This window comes from Canis lupus, chromosome 33, assembly GCF_003254725.2.
Source record: "Canis lupus dingo isolate Sandy chromosome 33, ASM325472v2, whole genome shotgun sequence".
In the NCBI taxonomy this organism is placed as follows: Eukaryota; Metazoa; Chordata; class Mammalia; order Carnivora; family Canidae; genus Canis; species Canis lupus.
In genome coordinates, this window is record NC_064275.1 from 11,020,626 (window position 1) to 11,042,788 (window position 22,163).

Sequence of the window (22,163 nt, forward strand, 5' to 3'; positions counted from 1 at the left end):
ATGAGCCCAGTCCTACCCCTCTGCCCATCTCTGGGCAGAATGGGGCCAAAATGAAATGAGAAAACACTCAACAGAGTGGACAAAACTGGACAAAACTCAGTACTCTAGGGCCCCCTTAAACAATGACCCCTTGATTTGCTACCCAAAGACCCACCTTATTCCTGAGGATAGAGTAGCATGGGGATTCAGAGAGCCAAGTCTGAGTATAGTCCACTTTTGAGGACTTAGCAGGCACCCATAGAAGACCTAAAGTCTCTGGAGAGAAGCCTAGATTGAAGGGGCCTACCTCCCAGAGTTCAGGTTTGGAGGGCTGAGTCTAGAGCCCTGATTTAGGGAGAAGGTTTGGTCTGGGAACCCAGAATATAAGAGAGAGGGCCAAATTCTGAAGTTTAGGTTTGCAGAGGGAATTTGAATCCTGGAGGCTCCATAAAAGCCCAGGTTTGGGGGCCCTGGGTCAGGGAGTACTGGGAAATGTTGGAACAAGAAGGCTGAATCTTGGAGCCCAGGAGGAACCCCAATTTGGGGAGGGGCTGATCCCAAAGGTGGTTTGGAAAAATCTGCCTGGCTGCAGCCCTGGTGCAGCACTTGGTCTCCACACCCCAACCAATGTGGGACTCGATCCCAGGACTCTGGGATCATGCCCTGAGCCAAAGGCAGATGCTCAACTGTTGAGCCACCCAGGTGGCTCATCCCTTTCATTTCTTTGGCATCCATCCTAATGTCTCTTTTTTTTCTTTTCTGATATTCTTATTTTGAGTTTCCCGTCTTTGTCGCTCAACATAGCTAAGGGTTTGTCAAGTTTGTTTAGTGTTTCAAAAAAGAACTCTTGGTTTTGTTGATTTTTTTTCCTACTGTATATTTTCTAGTTTATTTATGCTCTCATTTTTATTTTTCCTTCCTTCTGCTAATGTTGAGCTTAGTTCGACTTTAAGTTCCTTGGGATGTAAAGTTAAGTTGTTTATTTGAGATCTTTTTTTTCTTTTTTAATGTAGGTGTTTATTACTATAAACCTCCCTCTTAGTACTGCTTTTGCTGCATCTTATACGTTTTGATATGTTGTGTTTCATTTTCATTTCTGAAGATATCTTTTGATTTTTTCTTATTTCTTTTTTGGCCTATTGGTTGTTCAGGTTTACTTTTAAATTTCCCCATATTTGTAGATTTTCCAATTTTCCTTTATTGATTTCTAGTTTTATACCTTTATGATTGGAAAAGAAATGTGGTATGATTTCAGTTTTCTTAAGTTTATTAAAAATTGTTTTGCAGCCAGAGTTGATTTTTCCTGGAGACTCTTTGGCGTGCACTTGAGAAGAATGTTTTTCTGCTCCTGTTGGGAGGAATTTTCTGTGTATGTTCATTAGATCTATTTACTCTATGGTTTTGTTCAGGTCCTCTGATTCTGTATCAGTTTTCTGTCTGGATGTTCTATCTATTGTTGAAAGTAGGATACTGAAGCCTTCTATGGCTGTTTATTTCTTCCTTTAGTTCTGTTAATATTTACTTTATATATTTAGATGCTTTCATCTTGTGTATTTTTATTTATTTATTTATTTATTTATTTATTTATTATTTATTTATATTTGCAATATCTTCATGATATAATGTCCTTCTTTTTGTCCTTTAAAATAACTTCTGATTTAAACTCTATTTTACTTGATATAAGTATAGCCACCTCTATTCTCTTTTTTCATCACTTGCATGGAATATATTTTTCTATCCCTTCACTTTCAACCTATATGTACTTAAATCTAAAATGAATCTCTTCTGGAGAGCATACACTTGGGTCATGTTTAATATCTATTCACTGGGATTGGGAAGTTTTACCAATTATGTTTAATTATTGAAAGAGAAGGACTTTCTATTGCCGTTTTGTTCGCTATATTCTGTTTTGCAGAGGTTTTTGGAGGAGCGATTTAGAGGTCAGAGAACTGGGTTGATCAAGAGTTAGGAAATGCTAGAGCAAGAACCTGCCTTGGGATCTGTGTCTCCATAATTTGTGCTTTAGGTTAGGTGTTGATGAGCTAGAACACCAGCCAAACCCAGCACACCACCTGTTTTTGTCTAGCTCTCAGGTAAGAATGGTTTTTACACTTTTAAATGGTAGAGGGGAAAAGCAGAAGAAAAAAAATTTCTAAATGTGAAAATTCTATGAAATTCACATTTCAGGGTACGTAAGTTTTATTGGAACTAAGGCATGCCCAGTCAGTCATTTACATGTTGTCCATATACTTTCATGCCATAGAAGCAGAACGGAGTAATTGGAGAGACCCTATGGCCCATAAAGCCTTAAATTTTACGATCTGACCCTTTACAGACAGTTTGCTGACTCTTTCTGTGAGCTTTGCTTCTCCAAGTATGATCTGTAGGCCACGAGCAAGAAGTATCATACAGTAGTTTGTTAGAAAGGTGTAATCTCAGGTTCACACAAAAGACCTTTTGTTTCCAGATCTGCATTTTACAATGATTTGTGCCTACATTCAATTTTAAGAAATATTGTTATATTAGTATGCTGTTTTGGCAGATGGGCTGAAGGAGGACAAGTCTAGCAACTATGATATCATTTGGCTTAAGACTAGGAGACAGAGGAGGAAGGAACCGGGTCCACAGACATTTGAAGAATGTCTGCCATTTGGGGGTGCATGGGAAGGCACACATTCTTACCCCAGGCCTCTGAGATTCCTGCATATAAATATACAGAGAATAGGAAGTCATGTGTAAGTTAATATAAAAGTCTGCATTTCTTCCTATTCAAGTGTGTTTTGCCAAACCTGATCAACAGGAGGATAATCAAATTAGCCAATATCCAACTTCCCATCTCCAGCTTCAGTGAGACCAAAGAAAACGGGGAGAGAGGGTTCCTGACAAGCAGAAATGCTGTGTCTACTAGAAATTGACCTGAAACACTGCTATGGGGAAGTCAAATATTTTTCTAAAGCATTGTTACAATGCTAGGTAGTCTTGAGTAACATGGTACAGTCCCCCCTTGAAAATACTCTACAAGAAAATTTGCCATGTACTATTTCTTTCTTTCTTTTTTTCTTTCTCTTTCTTTCTTCCTTCCTTTCTTCTGTAATGAGAACTTTTAAGATTCACTCTTTTAGCACCTTTCAAAAACATGATGCAATATTGTTAACTTTATTCACTATGGTGTACATTACATCTATAGAATGTATTTGTCTTACAACTGGAATTTAGTACCTTTTGATCACCTTCCCACAATGTGCCCACTCCCCACCCCATAGTCCTGGTAACCACTAGTCTGTATTCTTATCTATGAATTCTTTTTTTTTTTTTTTTTTTTTTTTAGATTCCATATGGAAGTAAAATCATACAAACTCTCCTTCCCTGTCTTATTTCACTTAGTCCTCAAGGTCCATCACTGCTGTTGTAAATGGTAGTAATTTTTTTTTTATCAGACTGGAGGTTTTCTTCCTTATTGAGTTGTATGAGTTTTTAAATATGTGTGAATGATATTAACTCCTTATCAGATACATAATGTGAAAATATTTTCTTCCACTTCTAAAATATTAGAATATTTGCTTTGAGCTCCACCTATTTCCTTTCCTGTTTAAGGAGAAGATTCTAGGTTGTATGACTTTTTCTCTATCTCTCAGAGCTGTGCTTGCTGCTCAGAACCACCTGCACCTTTTCTCTAGAACAATACACTGAAGGATGTTGGGTGCAAGTTTTACTTCTCTCCCTCCCTTTCAGAAGGAGACATCTCAGGATTGTGCATCTTTTCTCATCCCACAGAATCATGCTGTTTGATGAAAACTAACCACTGTCTTTCCCTGGGAAAGCATGCTGAAATGCCCAAAAGGTGGGTGCAGCCTCCCCTTCTCTCCCTTCTTTTGATAGAGAATTCTCAGGATTGTGCACCTTCTCTCCAATTCTGCAGCACCATGCTGCCTGCTGAGAGCCACCCACCTCTTTTCCCTGGGGTTTGGGCTGGAAGGCCAGGAGGTGGATGCAAGCTCCACTTACTTCATGTCCTGAAAGAGAAACCTTAGGGTTCTCAGAAAGGTATTTTGGCTCAAAAATTGTTTATATGTGTTTATGTGGGGGGACAATGATTGGAACTTCTATTCTGGCATCTTACTAATGTCACTCTTCAACATTTTTAATATATTAAAATTTGATGTACACGAAAAGCATAATTTTGAAAGAACTCACTTACAAATACAAGTCTACACATTTTAAAGATGAGAATCACTCTTCTAGCAGAAGAGAGTTAACGGAAAATATGAAATAATTATAGCAATAACCCTACAAGCACAAATTTCTCATCCAACTTTCAGGTGGTTGGGTATTGGAGAAAATAAGCTGCCTCTAAGAGGCTAGTAGTGATTTCCTCAGAAGAAAGAAAGATTTAATAAGGAAAAGTGTTTGTGACTATAGGTGTGCTTGCTTGGAATGCAAAGAGGATTTCATGGGACACCGTGAGAAATTTGAGGATGATACAGAGAGGTAGAAACTAAAAGAAAGGCACCACTGAGCATTTGAGAAATACACATAGGGATCAGTTTGCACAAGAATTCACATTTTGGGCGATGACCAAGGACAAAAAGAAGTTACGCAGGATGAATTTTGTTTTAGCAGTTTCCTGAAGAAAGGAAGCAATGCAAATTTATAGGCGTCAGCCTTAGGCTGGAATAAAAGGACAGGTGGGTCTGATGTGGGATTAGATACTTCTGTTCTCTTAGTCTACAGGGAAGAGTGCAGCGAGGGAGCATAAGCTGTACGGTGTAGCAGGTAGTTCTGGGAACTGGTCATAGCATCCCCTTCGGAAGAGATGGCGATAGGGGAAGGTCCCTGCATTGGCCTGCTTAAGTTGGAGCCCAGGGGACAGCATGAGCAGCACAGCGATCCAAGAAAGGCGCCCCCTCTGCTGTGTTCATCACTCTGTCCACAGAACCTAAGACATCAATTAATCCATTAAGTATCTACTGAATGAATGAATTAGGTAACAGTGAAAAGCTGGATGCAGAAAGCCAACAAAAGGGGATTAGTCAAATACAATATGGTATATCTTTACAATAGAATTTGATGAAATAAATGGAGATTATAATTGGGAAGTATACTATTAATATGGAACATATTTATCCTATATAATTAAATACTAAGGGATTGCAAACAGTATTGTGCATGATTCCTTGTTGGTAAATAATTATTCAGAGAAAAAATAGGAAGAATGTATGTTAAAGTATTGACTATAGCTATTTCTAGATGTTATAAGTGATGTTTTTCTTTTTGCTAATGTAAATTTATGAATATTTCAGCATAATTTAAAATGAAATTTCAAATGCACAAAATGTATGTGTATTTTGATAATCAATGCCTGCACGGTGAATGACTCTGTTTTTAAAAGTCATCTATACTACCAGGTAACCCGGTGGCTCAGTTGGTTAAGTGCCCCACTCTTGGTTTCAGCTCAGGTAATGATCTCGGGGTTCTGGAAGAAAGCCCCAGGTGGTGGGGCGGTTGGGAGAGTTACCTGCCAGCAGGGAGTCTGCTTGTCCACCTGTCTTTACCCTTCCCCCCCACCATTTCTGCACTCTGGCTCTCTCCTATTCTCCCTCTCAAATAAATAAAATCGTCTTAAAATATCATCTATACTAAGAATTTATATTTAGTTTTAACTGCACCAGTTAAGCAGGTATAAAATGGTTTAATAGTCTCATAATTTGCATTTCTTTCCCATATGCTTATGTGGTTAGCAGCTGCAAGCTCCTTGAGGGCAGTGATAATATTTTTATAAGTATCTCGAGAGCCTAGGTGTTCAATAAATGTCTGTTGAACCAACTAACTACTTTATAATACCCTGTAATTATTTGCTTTGTCGTTGAAAATTTTCTGAAAACATTAAATGAACACTTTATGTAATACTGATTTAATTTTTTTGTTTTGTCTGAAACTGCTTCTGCATTTGTTCTTCTAACTAGTTGCAATCTTTTTTTTGCACAGAAATTAAAGATGATTGTATAACCTGTGACTGTTTTCCAAAGCTAATATTTTCTATAACTACTCTCCTTACAAAGTAATGATTCCAAAGTTCTAATCAATAGTCATTTTTTTCCTATAACATAAATTTTAGCACTTAAAATTCCTATAGATCCAAAGTTTATTTAGTTATTTTAGTTTATTTGCATAGAAGGAAAACCTTGTTTTTATTTTTATCATTTCAGTCTGGATTTTAACACAGGGGAGTTAATAATTCGCAATTCTCTTTTTCAGAAAACTCTTTGATAGTCTAGCCTCTTTATCTCCCAGATGCATTCCTAGAAATTTTTTTTTGCCTTTTTATAAAGAAAATCATGTTGAGGCTTTCACTGAGATGATATCAAAGCTGTAATGAAAATTGGGAACATCTGACATATTTAGAACATTATCATCTTCATATACAGAAATACAGTTTGCCTCTTCATTTATTTCAGTATTCTACCAATAAACCTTGGTAATTTTATGCATCATTTTCAGCTTTTGAATTTATTCCTAAGTATTTAATGTTTGCTTTATTGTGAGTTGGATCCCTTTTCCATTATTGTTCCCAAATATTTCTATTTTTTATTACTTTCTTTTTTCTACTTTTTTTCTTTTTGGCATGTCGCTTTATTCTGTTCCTAAATACTTTAGGCAAAGGCTTAATTCATTGTTTTTCCCTTTTCTCCCATACAAACAGAGGAATTTGAGTGATAAATTTTCTCCTAAGTGTTATTTTGGCAGCATTCCATACTTTTTATGTATATATTGTATTTATATTTTCACTGCATTTTCTTGTTATTACATTCTGGATTTCTTCCCTGACCTAGGCACTTTTAAAGAGCACTTTTTCTTAAGTTTTCATGCATTTGGCACATTTTAATTCCATTCTCATTATTTGTTTCTATTTTTAATGCATTGTAGCCTAAAATGTAATCAGTAGGATATCGGTTTTTAAAAATCACTTGGGTACATTTTTGTTCCAGCATGCGATCCTTCTGAAAAATATATTACTACACTTGAAAACCGAATGCATTTCCATATCCTGTTTCTAGGTTCTCTCCAAATAGGGGTTAATTCTATTCTACTAATCATGTTATTCAGGTAGAATTTTTAAAATTAATTGCCTCCTTGTTATCAATCTAATCAAGAGAATCTTAATAGAAGAGTTTCACTTATTTTCTATTGCTTAGATCTGTTACTGACTAATGTAAGTTGGCAGTCCTCTATTGGCCAGCCAGTGGCCTATGAACAAAATAATCATATGATTTATCGTCTAAATGTAGAAAATTTTGATAGTGTAAAGGGATGCTGCTAATAATTATGATAGATCAACAGGCCTGAGCCAAAACTACTTGAGCAAATCCAATATAAATCTACCCGACCTGAAGGTAATCTGGCATGAGAGCTCTACCCACTTAGAGGTGTTCCGTACTACTCACACAACAAAACATCACTAATTGAACTAGCTTGTGTGTCTGTAACTGGAAACTTGAAAAAGCCTAACAGCATTTCATATGTGTAATGTAACAGAGGCCCAGTGGGCATAAACTACAGGGGTTATTTCTGTGTCCTTTCACTTATGTAAAGTTTCTAAAATATAATTATTTTTAAAGGAAGAAAAAAATAAAATTATCAAAGTAAGCAGGTGATTGGAAAGGCATATATATTTGGGGCAATTCTAATTCTCAATTTTTTTAAAAGGTTTTATTTATTTATTCATGAGAGACACACACAGAGAGGCAGAGACACAGGCAGAGGGAGAAGCCGGCTCCTTATGGGGAGCAGGATGCGGGACTCAATCCCAAGACCCCGGGATCACGGCTAAGCCAAAGGCAGAGGCTCAACCACTGAACCCTCCAGGAGCTCCTCTAATTCTCAATTTTAATAGAGAGTAGGAATTTAAGAAAAAAAGTGGAACAATACTCAGAAGGAAAAGTCATCAAGAGGCAGGTCTCTAGAGTCAAACTGCTACATCATTTGCCAAATGTGCAGCCTGGAGACTTCCATTCCCTTATTCTCCCTTGACAAAATGAGGGTAACAGTAGCACCTTCCCCATGAGGGTGCTATGAATATTACAGGAGATAATGCTAAGCAAAGCTCTTACACCAGTGCTGGGCTTGGCATAAGGGCTCAAGGCACTAGCTATTAGCTAAGGTCAAGCAAGCAGGTAGTAAAGGAAATAGTAGCATCCAGAAAAAAGTCAAGAAGTGGCATGAAGTTAGAAAAGCAGTCCTCACACGCGGCCTGCCTTCTTTTACCCCATTAAACCTTGGTCCTCAGCAGGAGGACCTGACGATTCTGCAAACCCGGAGGACTTGCTTACGTCCAGAGAGAGGCCTTTCTTCCTTAATTGCTCCCCGTCCTACTCTTTCCCCTTTTCCAGGCTGCAGAGACCCTGTGGCCCTGCTCTGTCCCATGCTGCCAGCCAGATGTTTTGCCCTTTGAGATTAATCACTTGCCACAGAAAGAGAAGCTAAATCCTGCTGATTGCAGAGTTGTAACATTTTACCCAAACAACATAGAAAGAGTTGCTGCATGTGACATGTCTTCTTTTCTTTCTTTCTTTTCTTTTTTCTTTTTTTCTTTTTTTTCAGCCAGCAAGCCAAATGGAACAATGTATAAGAAAATAGGCTGGAAAATCATGGGAAAGGAAAAAAGTATCCAGTGCTATGAATGTCCAGAGTTTGGGAACAGAGGGAAGCAATGGCCAAGAGGACAATCATGTGGGCCCTCAACATCCATTTGTAGTATTCTACTTATATTTTCTTTGCAAGTATTATACTATTAACGCTAAGGCTTCAGATATTGCCCCTTCAAGCGTGTTACTAAGATAAACCTTTGTTTTTCCTTAAATTTGCTAGACCGAAAGCCTCAAAGGCGCAGCCCACATCTTTTCCAACTCAGGATTTCCAGCAGGTGGCACAATGCCTGGCACACAGTAGGTCTTTCATACGTAGCTATTAAATAAAAATAGGACGGAATAAATACACACTATAGAACAAATTTGCAAGATATTATGTGATCCTCGAAGGGCTGAAAAGACTTTAATATGCTTTGGGGCAGTGGGCAGTTGTAATATACCTGGGTCAATAATTAAACCTGGGTGAAAAGGCAAGTATTTAGTAAACTGAATTTATTGTTGTTGTCAGTGCCTCTAATCTTGCTCTTAAATCTAATATTTGACTCTAAAGATTCCCACCTGGGCCTTTCATTTTCTTCCCTGTTTAATTAGTTCTAGAATTCCACGCTAGACAGTGAAGGTAATGCTCTTACAACAGCCAAATGAGCAAACGAAGAATACGACCATCTGAAGTTTTATTTGGGATATTTCTCTAAGCTCAGATTCCTTCTGCAAGCTCTGAAACCTTACATGCATCAGCGCTCCTTACATTCAACCTGGGTCAGTGTCTATCATTTAACCAAAATGACAGAGAACCCACCTTGCACTGAGAACCGTTCCAGGTATTTTGGATCAAAGAATAAACTATGTGACATTTCGGATGTGTCTTTGAGTTGTAGGAGTTTAACTGGTTCAGGGCTGTTACTTCTGATATCTGACTCTTGTAGTTATTACAGCTTCTGTAATCAATGAACTCTCTACCCTTGGTGGCCTATTTCCTAAAATTTTCTTGCTTTCTAATCTGATGTTCAAATGAATGTTCTCTGTCAGTGGGTGACTTCCACCAATCATGTATTCGGATACCAAGGGTTCTGTCATCCTTAGCTCTGCCACAGTGAACACAGCCTCGCAAAGCCCCCCTTTAGATCATCTCCATCCCGTCCAGCCTGAAGTGGAAAAGAATATGGGGGATTGCACATGGCAGTTTTTTGAATGAGGTTCACATAACATCCACGTGTATTATTTTTGCTGAAACTCAGCAATATGTCCACACGAACCTGCAAAGAATACTTGCAAAGATGGACTAAGAGGCTCATCCAGGAAGAAGAGAACATGAGTTTGGTGCCTAGCTACCCAGTTTCTGATGTCTGTCGGTCTGTATACTGTGGCTGCAGATAAGAGGCATTACCCCCAATATCTCACCTAGACATCTGGGATACAACCCATCAGCTGAGCCCACAGTGCCAGTCCTGCCCCCTAACCTCAGTTACCCCTGGGCCAAGACAAGACCATTTTTTTCAGGGTTTCTCAGTATTTTCTCATGGAAATAATGCTGCTATGGTCCACCCTAATGTGATCCCCGAAGACCCCTGTTGTGCGTGCCCTGTGGCCCCTCCCTTGAGTATGTGTTGGATCTAAAGACTAAATTCTACAAAAGAAAATGGCAGAAGTGAAAGGATGTCACTTCCAGGAATAAGTTATAAGAAAACAGAGTTCCTTGGGCATTCACTTGCCCTCATGCTGAGGGAAGCCAACTATCATGCTGTAAGCTTCCCTGTGGAGACACCCAAGAGTCAGGGAATGAGGGAGGACTCTGAGCAACTGCCAGTGAGGAGCAGAGCACCTCATCCCACAACCGATGGAATTGAACTTTACCACCAACCATGTGAGTGAGCTTGGAAGTAGATCCTCTGAGTTAAGCTGCTAGTTAAGTCAATTAAGTTAACTCAGATATGACTACAGCCCAGCTGACAACTTTATGGCAATTTCCTGAGATTCCTTGAGCTGGAGACACTGAAATTCCTTATCCACAGAAACTTTGAGATGTTTATTGTTTTAGGTCATTAAGGTTTAGGGTAATTTGTCACACAATAATAAATAACTAATAAACTTGTGACTTCTTGCCCCTTGGGCTTCCATCCTCTCCCCTTTCAAAACATCCATATTTATATGCTTGCAGGATTATGGTTCTGCATGGTGCCCTCATATGTGATCTGGCAATGCCATATATGCATATTTTATATACATGTCTATTTTAATTGAATTTATACATGTGTGCAAATGCATGGATAGAATTCCAAAAACTCCAGGTTTATGTGATGTGATTTTATTTTTAATAAAGTTGATTTGTTCACTATATAAGTTGGATTTGTGTATCTTGTAAAACTCAAGAACTTCACAGTTTTCTTTTGTCTAATATTTGGTTGTAAAAATATGATCCTGCTCTGATGTGTTGAACTTGTAAGCATGAAATGCCTACATGAGGGATACATTGCCTAATTTAGGTTTAGAAGAAAAGAAGGCATAGAAAATGCATAGCCAAACCCTTGAGAGAAATAATCCCAATGCATTCTTCATTATATTGCCTATAACAGCTATCACAGACTATTGCATATTGGAGCAAATAATAAAAGTTAGTCTGGTCTAAGGTGGATTTTCTCCCAGACTCTAACAAAGTCTTGATGTGAAAAGAAGAAAAATCTTAGAGCTTTGCATTTTCATCTGCAAAATATAGAAGTCCATGTTTACTCTTTTACCTCCTTACAGGCGGTATGAGAAGTAATGTAATAAAATGTTGAGAACAAAACTTTGGAGCGATATCTATAGGACTTTACTTTTTTAATGTAAAATTCCTAGAGAGCTTACAAGCGGAAATTGCCTCAGCATCAACCATACACTGTTGAAAGAACACAGGCTTTGAAATCAGAATATGTTGTACCCCATCTCCAGTGTTTCTCTATGATCTCCAATAACTTCTTTGGGCTAGTTTCCCCATCCGTAAAATGAGGATTGAGGTATATCAAAAGAGCTTGTAGTGACATGTTTTATTTTTGGTTTGTTTTGAATACTTTATTACTTTCTAGTGTAATATATTTTTTAAATTCCATTAAAATAATAATCTCTCTCTGGTAAGTCCATATTTTCAACACTGTTGTATCTGAGAAATGAGGTGGGACGTTTCCTATGGCTCCTACAGCTCCCTCCAGCTTTGTCTACAAATTTCTCTCCAGACCTGTAGAAGTAGTCTCTCTTACACTTCCCTTCCTTAAGGCAGTTGTTTGGGATCATAAACTCCTTTGAGAATCCAATTAAAACAACAACAACAACAACAAACCCAGACAAATCCCCATGATCACAAGAAAATTCATGTAAGCACTCATCCATTAAACGTGAACAAGATTTCTTGCCTCCTGAACCACCTGAAGCTTACACAAGTACCCTGCTTTAGGGCTGGGCCTCGGTTCTCAGAGGAAACATGCAAACAAACATCAATTGCTGAGAAATGTATACAAAGTCCAGAAGTAGAAAAAACACAATCAGTCCCTATTCAAAATCTCAGATTGTTTAGGCTAAGTGCCCTGAAAGATCATGCTAGTACATTTGCTATAGATAAGGAAAGTGAGGCTTGCCAAAATAAATTGACCTGCCCCAGGATACTATTCCCACAAGACCAGCTTTGGCCTCACTTACGACTCTAAACCCATGACTAGTTCACTTGCTCGCCAATGGGGCATAGGAGGATTTGATCTTGCTACTGTGAACGTAGGCCAACTTAGCTTTTAATCTCTTCGCTTCTTCCTGAGTTGCTGAATGAAAAACCCATTCTGATTGATGCTATTATTTACCAACACTTTTCTCCCAAATCACGTCAAGCAGAAAACTAGAGGAGGAAATAAACCACCATCTTTAAAAAGGCAGATCTGCTGATCTGATTTTACATTCCCTTCTCCCCTAGTCTTGCTCTTCCCTACAATATATACATACAGTTTCCTTTCTCACAGAAGTTCAAAGAGTTGGAACAGCTCAGAAGGAAATGAGGGTTTCGGCATACCTTCTTTGGGGAAAGCACTTAAGAAAAGAAGCATTATATTCCTTTTCAAATTCATGACTTGCCCAGTTTCCACTGTGAAGATAAACCCCAGTTTGGGATTTGGAGATTCATATTGCTACGCCTGGGGCTAGAACCAGAGAAGCCAGGTTGACTGTTCTAGGATTGGGAGAAAAAAGGGTGCATAATGGATTCATCATCAACCCCTCCCTTAAAGTGTCCTGCCATCCCAAATCCAAAATCTCCTGAGAAGAATATAATTAGCCATTGAGACTATTTTGAAAGGAAAGTTCTCCAAAGGGTAGTCCCACCCCAAATAGTATTATTGGAAAGAGATACTCTTTAGTAACACATAAGGACTGTCGATGTCCATGTACTTGAATGAACAGAGCACTTTATTCCTATTCTAAAATGCTCTTCAGTGAGGCTGATTTTTAAAAGCAGCAGAGAAACATAGGATAATAACATGAATGTACTGCACATTCAGAGTCAGGAGTTTTATCAGGGATAACAAGCTGCAATTCTCCAACTCTTTATTACTAAATGCAACTCTGCATTATCTGTGGATATGAGTCAGGACCGTCTATCAACCACTACTCTTATTTTTCTACCTTCTGGGTAATAAATTCCGGTTAATAATAAATACCTTCCAACAACCCAACATTGTCTATGGACATCGAAGGAAAGAAACATGAAAATACCAAGTAAAGGGACTATGTCGCAAATGCAAGTTTAACACAATTGATCCCCAACACTTTCACTTTATTTCAAATTGAAACATGTAAGGAAAATAGCTTGCCTTAATGGAGTAGAAGCATAAAGTTGTATCTAAGGCTAACTGAGTCTCACAGGGGTTATTTTTCCTTTATTGAGAGTAAATAATGAAAAAGTCAGTATGTTCACTCCAAGGTATTAACACTTGATCTGATAAGGATCATTGTAAGAAATCACTTAAACCCAGAAAACAGATCATTTAGCCACTCAAAAACAGGCTCCCTTAACTAAAAATTAGAGAAAATGACTGTCTTCAGAAATTTTTCAAATGAAAGCATGCAGGTTAGACTGCCTTTTAAGATAGTTATTAGCAAACACACACTTGAACTATGATGAAAAGGAAAGACAATATTCAGTGGGTTTGGGCCATGTGCTCTGTAAAAATCAACTAAAACATTTGAAGTTCTGATGTCTCCTAGCAAACACGTGAAGTTCAAAGTCTTTATAAAAAGCTGGAGTATTGACCTGCTATAACTATGTTCCTCACATTGTTTTCTGAGGATCTTCACGGGAATGAGCCACATCAGAAGGACATGCTCTAATGCAGATTCCTGAATCTGGTTCTGGTTCTGCGGGAGTGTGGTCTTCCCAAGCGATTTCTACACCCTGAAGGTGGGAAGCCTCTGGCTTAGAAACCATGGAATGCAGGAGGAAATGTCTTTTTAGCTGATACTGTATATTCGTAGACAACATCGGTTTTGAGTTTATGACATAATAGAGTTCAGCCACATCACATCATCATAAATCTATTAAACAAAATGATTTTTGTTAAGACGAGCAACCACTAGGACAGCTGAGGAGTTTTATACCTAGAGAATCTAGAATACTAGTGTAAAATGGGAAGTTGTACTCTTTGAAAATGCTCAGTTAAGGTACTTTTTAATTGTCCAAGCACTTACCTACCTTAAAATATAGGGAAGTTTTAAAGTAGGTGACACTACTTCCTCCTTAATTATATCTCTATCCCCTTTTCAAACAAACAAACAAACAAACAAAAAACACCCTTAAATGCACACCGACTTGCAGTTAAGGTTTTGCTGTTCTGCATACCTGAACATGACTGAAAATTATTTCATGAGTTGAAGTTCTTAGTTTTCTGGTTTTCAAGGGTCATGATATCCCATGCATCCTAGACAAACCCATCTTTAAAAATTGCTCTATGTTCACAGCACTATTTACAACAGCCAACATATGGAAGCAACCTAAGTGTCCATTGCTAGATGAATGGATAAAGATTTGGTGATATGAAATATAACTAAGCTGTAATAAAGAATGAGATCTTGCCATTTGTGACAATATGGATAGACTTAGAAGATGTTATGCTAAGTGAAATAAGTCAGACACAGGAAGATAAATACTCTATGATTTCCCTCATATGTGGAATCTAAAATGAATAAGCAAACAAAACAGAAACAGACCCTCGCATACAGAGAGTAAACTGGTGGTTGCCAGAAGGGCAGTGGGGGGAGGGCAAAATGGGCAAAGGGAATGGGAGATACAGGCTTTGAGATATGAGATGAACATGTGATGAGGATGAAAGGGTCAGTGTAGGGAATATAGTCAATGGTATTGTAACAGCGCTGTAGCTACACTTGCCATGAACACAGCACAATGCATAGAGTTGTCCAATCACCTTGTTGTACACCTGAAATTAATGTAACACTGTGTGTCATCTATACTTCAACAACAGCAACAACAAAAAAGCTCTGTGGCTTTTTGATCCATGGATCAAGCTTAATTTTCACCAAGCAGGGAATGGAAATAAAAGAAGCTGTAAAAGTATAAACAAATCGTGTTAAGATTATCACTAGGTTCTGAATCCTAAAAACATATTTGTGGAAGCAAAGCACCATGGTGCTCCACAAACCACTGCTTGTAGGATAACAGTAAGCCCTGGAGCGAGCGCAAAAAGACACTAACCCAATCTGAGCCCAAGTTCTCCTTTAAGATGCAGGTAACCAAGGTGAGAAACTATGCCTGCAGTTCGCATCTTAAGCTGGCAAAAAATAAATAAATAAAAATAAATAAATAAAATTTACAAATATATATGTATATATATATATATACACATACATATATATAAGACATATATGTATATATATATAAAAGCTTTCACACTTTATTTGAAGATTACCATAAACTGTGAATTTCATATTATAAAACCTCTAAACAGTAAACCTTTAATACAGCCTGTCATGCATCACAAAGGCTCCTATGAAACAGTGTTGTCTGGATTTCTCCTGCAGCGTTGAAAGCATTAGACTTAAAGGTAAAATTCCACATTTTGAAATTAGGAATTATTGTGCAACGAGCAAAGCCCTCCTAGACAAAGCTTATTTGCATTGATCATGTCAGCATATTTTCCTGGGTTTTTAAAAACATATTGATTTTAATAGCTACTAGATTTTCACACAGCATCCGTTGGTGAATTTCAAGGCAGATTTGATTCACTGCAGCTTTGGAGATGAAACTTTGCTTATCAAGTAAGAACGTGAGGAATCAGCGTAATCTGAGAGATGCAGCGCTACATACATTTGTTGTGTTAGCATCTTAACTGATCTATAGAAACAATGAATGGGCTTGGTAATCAAGTAGTGTTACAGCTCATTAGAGAGACCTCACAAAGAAGCACCCTATTTAAAAGGGGATGTCACATGCCTGCCATTTATTAACTACAGTCATTTTTTAGCTGCTGCTTAGGAGAGTATACTTCCAATTTGCTTAATTGCTACTGAACAAGACAGCTGAAAACTGTGCAAAGAGCAGGTTGTTTTTGTTTTTGTTTTTTGTTTTTTAAAATATCTGATAACCCAGGAAGTAAACTAATCCCCACTTGAATGAATAAATCAAAATTTTAAAGATTCTGAATGTGGTAGACCAAACCAGCCCAGGGACAAATTTAACTGTGAGAAATGGTCTGGAGTCAGAGGGAAAAGGACAACGGGGGTTTTTGTCAAGGCAAAGTAATTGCACATTGGGCAGATAAAGGGGCAGATAGCAGGGGTTGAGCCGCTCAGATCTCATGAAATCATCTCGTGGAATAAAAACCTCAACAAAGAATTAAAACAAAGATGGAGAGCTTTAATTGAAAACTTGATCAATTAGCAGAGAGGCCATAAGACGAAGGCAGCAGAGCATGAAATCTGATTAAACAGAACCATACGTCCCACTTCATTTCCAGTGATGTAGTGAAACAGATGACCTTGAAAAGAGATGTTTGGCAAGTATGAAATAGCCCAGAATGGTGGTTAAAACGGTTCTCGTGTGAAGTTTTGTACATAAGAAAGCCTTAAATTAAAATTCACATTGATATTCAAAGGCAAGAGTAGAGAGAAGTAAATTTGGATAATTGACACGTAATCCGAATTTATGACACCCTATCTGGGCAGATGGGAGGCAGAAAGTGGTCTCGTTCCATAAATGTAAAGAACTGAGCTTACTGTAGGTCGTTGACTAGTCAAATTCTCCCTCGTTTGGGCCTTATTTTCATGCATTCTCTAACAGCAGAATGAACCAGGTCCAAACTACAGGCCTGAATCCAGTGAGAACAAAAGTGTGTAGTCAACTCCTTCCAAGAAATGCCTTTGTAGTGATGCTCAGTTTATTCTCTTAGAAGAAGGTGGTGAGGAAGAAGAACCAGAGCAAAACTAGAATATTCTTTTACCCCTGCAACAGTTGAGGGTCACACTGCATGCTAATTGTCAAAAATAGCAACAAAAGTAGGCATGCAACTCGGCGTCCATCGAAAGATGTTGGATAAAGAAGCTGTGGTCTGTGTATCTGATGGAATATTCCTCAGCCATTAGAAATGACAAATACCCACCATTTGCTTCAGCGTGGATGGAACTGGAGGGTATTATGCTGAGTGAAGTGAGTCAATCGGAGAAGGACAAACATTATATGGTCTCATTCATTTGGGGAATATAAAAAATAGTGAAAGGGAATAAAGGGGAAAGGAGAAAAAATGAGTGGGAAATATCAGAAAGGGAGACAGAACATGAAAGACTCCTAACTGGGAAATGAACTAGGGGTGGTGGAAGGGGGCAGGGGGTGGGGGTGACTGGGTGACAGGCACTGAGGGGGGCACTTGATGGGATGAGCACTGGATGTTATTCTATATGCTGGCAAATTGAACACCAATAAAAAATAAATTTATATAAAAAAAAGGAGGCATGCAAATCTTTATACACTCAGACAGGAAATAGTTAATACTGGGATCACGTGCTACTTCTGGTGACCTGTTTTCCCCTTCGCAGCTATTTATGGTAAAATAGCCCTGCCCCCCTTCCTTCCTTGTCTCTCCACCTATTTCATTTCTAATTTCACCTTGTCTTCCCTCTATTAAGGTTCTCCCACCTTTTCTCCCATGCTGTACCCGAAGAGGAGAGGAAGAGGAGAGGGACGTTTTGCTCTTGCCTTCTGGGGATCTATGTCAACAGTCTCTTACCATCTGAAAAGAAGATACACCATGAAAAGGAGGGGGGGGGGGGATGAAAAATGGAAAAAAGAAAAAAAAAAAAAAAAAAACCCTGAAACTTAAATCTATAAAAACAAGATCTTTGGGGAGGTAGCAGAGAATTATTACTTAAAAAACTACTAACCACTGTAAGAAATCTGCTTCTTGCAAAACCAAAGACGTTCAACGTGGCTGCAGAATAGATACGCTCACCATTCTGATCTACAGAGAAGATAGATTATAAATGAAAAACCACCAGGGTTCTTTCCTCTGTAAGAGCACCCCTTCCTTCCTGCCCCCCCATCCACTCTCAGTAGCCTCCAGGGAAGCACTGGGGACTCAAGGCTGTACTGAGGGAGGCAACAACTCAGCCAGCAAGTATTAAAATATATCTGCTGGCTTAAATGTATACACTCGGCCCCAAAGCCCATACTGTCTCCAAAACAAAATAGTGTATTTCCTCCTTTCCCCTCTCATTTTATCGGCCTTCCCTTCCACCTCTCCTTCTGCCATTCCACGCACAGCTCCTTGTTTCCTCGTGATTTTGCCTGTATAAAAATGCTAAAGCAAAAGAACAGAGCAGCCTCCCACACCCAGCCCACACTCCACCTCTGACTATTACACCAAATACTAGATTAGAATATTGAGTGAGCACCTCAAATTCTAATAGTTCGTGCTTCTGCGTATAATGAGGATACAGACCAAAATGCAAGTCTCGCAAGTGAATTCAATTTTACCTGGGAATCTCCAAGAGACACAACTGCTTCACCTTCATTCTAGGGATAAATTTGGGCTCTTAAATTGGGTAATAAATCTTAAAATGAATTTTGTAAAGTTTCTCCCACAGTGATTCTCAAGTTTTAATGTGCACATGCATCACCTGAGGTTCTTGGTAAAAGGCTGAATTTAAAGCAGTAAATCTGGGGTGGGGCTGAGATTTGGGTTTTCTGTCAAGCTCCCATTTGAGACTGATACTGCTGGTGTGAGTGGCAGGGTCCTGTGTTCCGGCATGTGGCAAATATTCTAAAAAAACAGAAAGCAAGACAAATAAACAAACAAAAAACTAAAACCAAAACCAAAAACTCAATCCAGAGTGTTATCTAATACCAACAACCAATTCTCTGATTCTTTGTCCAACTGGGTGTCCTACAATTCGATTCTGACACTAAACACAAGAAGTTAGTAGACCCTGTAGGAGAAGGCCTCGGTCCCACAAGACGGTCCCCAATTCAGATGCCAATTCCAACTCCCAGGTTGTTATCTGTACTTCTGATCAACCAGCTACAAATCGGGGGTTCCCATGACCCCTTTCTTGGGAAACTTGGACAATTTGTTAGAATAGCTCGCTGAACTCAGACACTTTACTTAGGCCTATCATCAGTTTATTGTAAAGCATACAACTCATGAACAGCCCAATGAGAGATTCAGAGGGAAAAGTAGTGAAGTATGGAGCTTCCGTGTCTCCTCCAGATTTACCCCCACTCCAGCACCTCCGTGTTCACCAACCTAGAAGTTCATCACGTTGTGTTGTTTGAGAATTTTTTTAGAGGGTTCAATCTCCCACCACTCCCGCCAGTCCCCAGAGGTCAGCGGTTGAGGCTGAAAGGTGCAACCCTACATCCACTCTTTCTGCCAACCCACCCCCTCCAGGGGCCCTGCTCTGTCATCTCATTAACATAAACTCAGGAGTGATCAAAAGGAGAGATCATCTGCATAACAAAGGACACGACTATCAGTCAGGGATTTCCAGGGGTTTTATAAACCCTGTTCCAGGAACCAAGGACAAAGAGCACATACATTTCTTATTACACTACAACTGGTTACCGAAACGTTGCTATTGATGTTTTTAGAAGTTCTAACTTAATGTTTTCTCTGAGACAGTACAAATGAGCTCCTAGGATCAATTCCTACTACCTATGTCTTGATCCCCAGACTTGAGCATGTCATCGTCCCCAGGAGATTGGCCCAACAAATGTGAAAGATTGCCAACGCAACGAGCAGGGCTAACTAGAATAAAAAGCTGCAAGGCTGACTGCTCACACAGAGCAGTTTTTCGCATAATGAAAGCTACTTTCCCTCTGATGCTGCCAACAGATACCACACATCCTCATTCCCAAGTGGTGGCACTGACAATTCCTGTTAAACAACATCTAGATCAGATGGAAAAACCCTTTTCTCACATCTTAGAAGCCTTGTGCTAGTCTCCATCCTCTCCTCCAACAGAAAGAGAACAATTAACATATGGGACAGCCAGATGAATTACTTCTTCTTGGTTTTTTTTTTTTTTTTTTTTTTTTGCTCCCTTCAGAATCTTGTTTGTCCTTGGGTGGCATGTGGTCAATACTCAGTCTACCTGAGAGCGTCGTGACACCTGTCGCCCACCTCCCACCACGTGGAGAATGGTTCCCTATCTGCCGGGCAGGACAATGCTCCAGCTACCGTCCCCAGGTGAAGTGCTCGCAGAACCTCCACGTTGACGGCCTCCACGTTGTCACAGAACCATCAAGGAAATCAAGAAACGTGGTGGATGGGTGGTCCAGTAGTTTGTGAGGGCCTTCAGTTCAAAGAGAGATCGATCGGTGTCTCGGAAAGAAAAAAAAAATAGAACACAATAAGCAAAATATAAGGGTAATTTTCATGCACATGAAATCGCAGGGCTCACGAGTTGGGAAAGTTTTTAATTTGCTTAGGATTTTTTTTTTTTTTTAGACCCACTTATAAGCTACCCGAATGAAAAGATTCAGAGTGTGAGCAAGAGAGAAAGCGACTTCATGAAGGGTGCCAAGCTCATTACAGCCCAGCGGGTCCCTCGAGGCTCACTGGGAGCTGCATCGCTTATGGATGTCACCTTATACAACTGATCTCGGCCTGTGCCACCGTCTATACAGGAAAATCACACTGCCTGACAACTCTTTCTGGGTCGGTGCTGGTAACTTTGTATAATTATAGGATCACTTTTCTTCCTTTGGATTTCACATAAATCATAATAGAACAAAATTAAAATTCCAAGTCCCCACCCCCTTGCCCTCACTTCTCTAATCCTCATTTTTATATTTAACTGAAATTCGGTTCTGGAAGTTACCTCCCTTGGTCACAGATGTGTCCGCCCTTCGCTATCTCCCCCCAATCACTTTGATTTTAAGACCTTTTCCTCTATCTTGAAAAATTCAAAACATTACCAGTAAAAAAATCGTCTTTTGTCTTCAGGCTGATCATATGCATTACCTTTTGTGTCTGTCCACTGATAACACACACCAGGCTTCCTGCCTTCACTTTACTCTGAATCTGAGTTTCATGCCTATTGCTGTGACCTTAAAGCTGTATCTTGGCACTGCAGTACTCTGATTCATCTTCAGAGCAAACTTAACAAAACAAACATAGCCTAGTCCAACAACCAATCTACGTAACCACAGGCATTAATATCTTCAAGGGTGTAGAGTACAGTGGCAATCTCCAAATTTAACTCTGTAATGTTCTAAAAGTTGGTTTCTAAATTTGCTTTCTTTTTTTTAACATTTTATTTTATGGGAAATTGGATTTCAGACAGTGACTGCAAGAACAAATATACTCCTGCAGGTCATGGTTCTAAAGGGAGCTAAACCACCACAGATTGGATGCCCATTCTTTCCCAGTTTATTACAACCGAACAACAACAACTCTTCGATAAGCAACTCTTTTTTAGGCCTCTACAAAACTTCCCAAGCTAGCTCAATACCCTGCAAAATATTTCCTGTTTATAACTGTATCAGTTTGGCAGGAAACAATTAGATAAAATGAAATGATGGGAGGAGGAAAGGAAAGGAAACTGGAAAAGGAAAAAGAAGATAGGATCAGAGTATGGGGAAGTCAGAGCAAACTACAGGAGAGATGGGGAACCAAATGCAGTGGAACCCTGTATTGGGTCATGGAAGAGAAAATGAGTATTAGCAGAAAAGTGGTGAAATCCACTTAAGGTTGGTAGTTTAATTAATAATCATGTCACAATATTAATTTCTTGGTTTTTGACAAAAATATTGTGGTTTCATGAGATATTAATTCAAGGGAAACTGAGAGAAGAGAGCAAAAGAACTCTCTACCTTATCTTTGCAACTTTTCTGTATATTTAAAAGTATCACAAAATAAAAAGCTTATTTTAAAAAATGACAGGAGAAGAGCTAGAGGAAGAAAAAATGGAATATAATCAACTCATTTTCTGTCCATTTTTCAGAAAGGCAAAAGAACACAGCAGTAAGAACTCAGGTTTATTCTGGAGTCACCACTTTGTCGTAACCTGACAAAAGTG

At 38.9% G+C, this 22,163-nt stretch overlaps 1 long non-coding RNA gene across 1 annotated transcript; it reads right to left on the reverse strand.

The window, feature by feature from the left end:
- Window positions 1–17,779: 17,779 nt before the first annotated feature.
- On the reverse strand, window positions 17,780–20,450 carry LOC112641281 (uncharacterized). Its single transcript, XR_003124578.3, has 3 exons — window positions 18,762–20,450; window positions 18,027–18,103; window positions 17,780–17,875 (listed from the first exon to the last, which is right to left on the reverse strand). It is a non-coding gene; the product is annotated as an uncharacterized LOC112641281 (long non-coding RNA).
- Window positions 20,451–22,163: the final 1,713 nt, after the last annotated feature.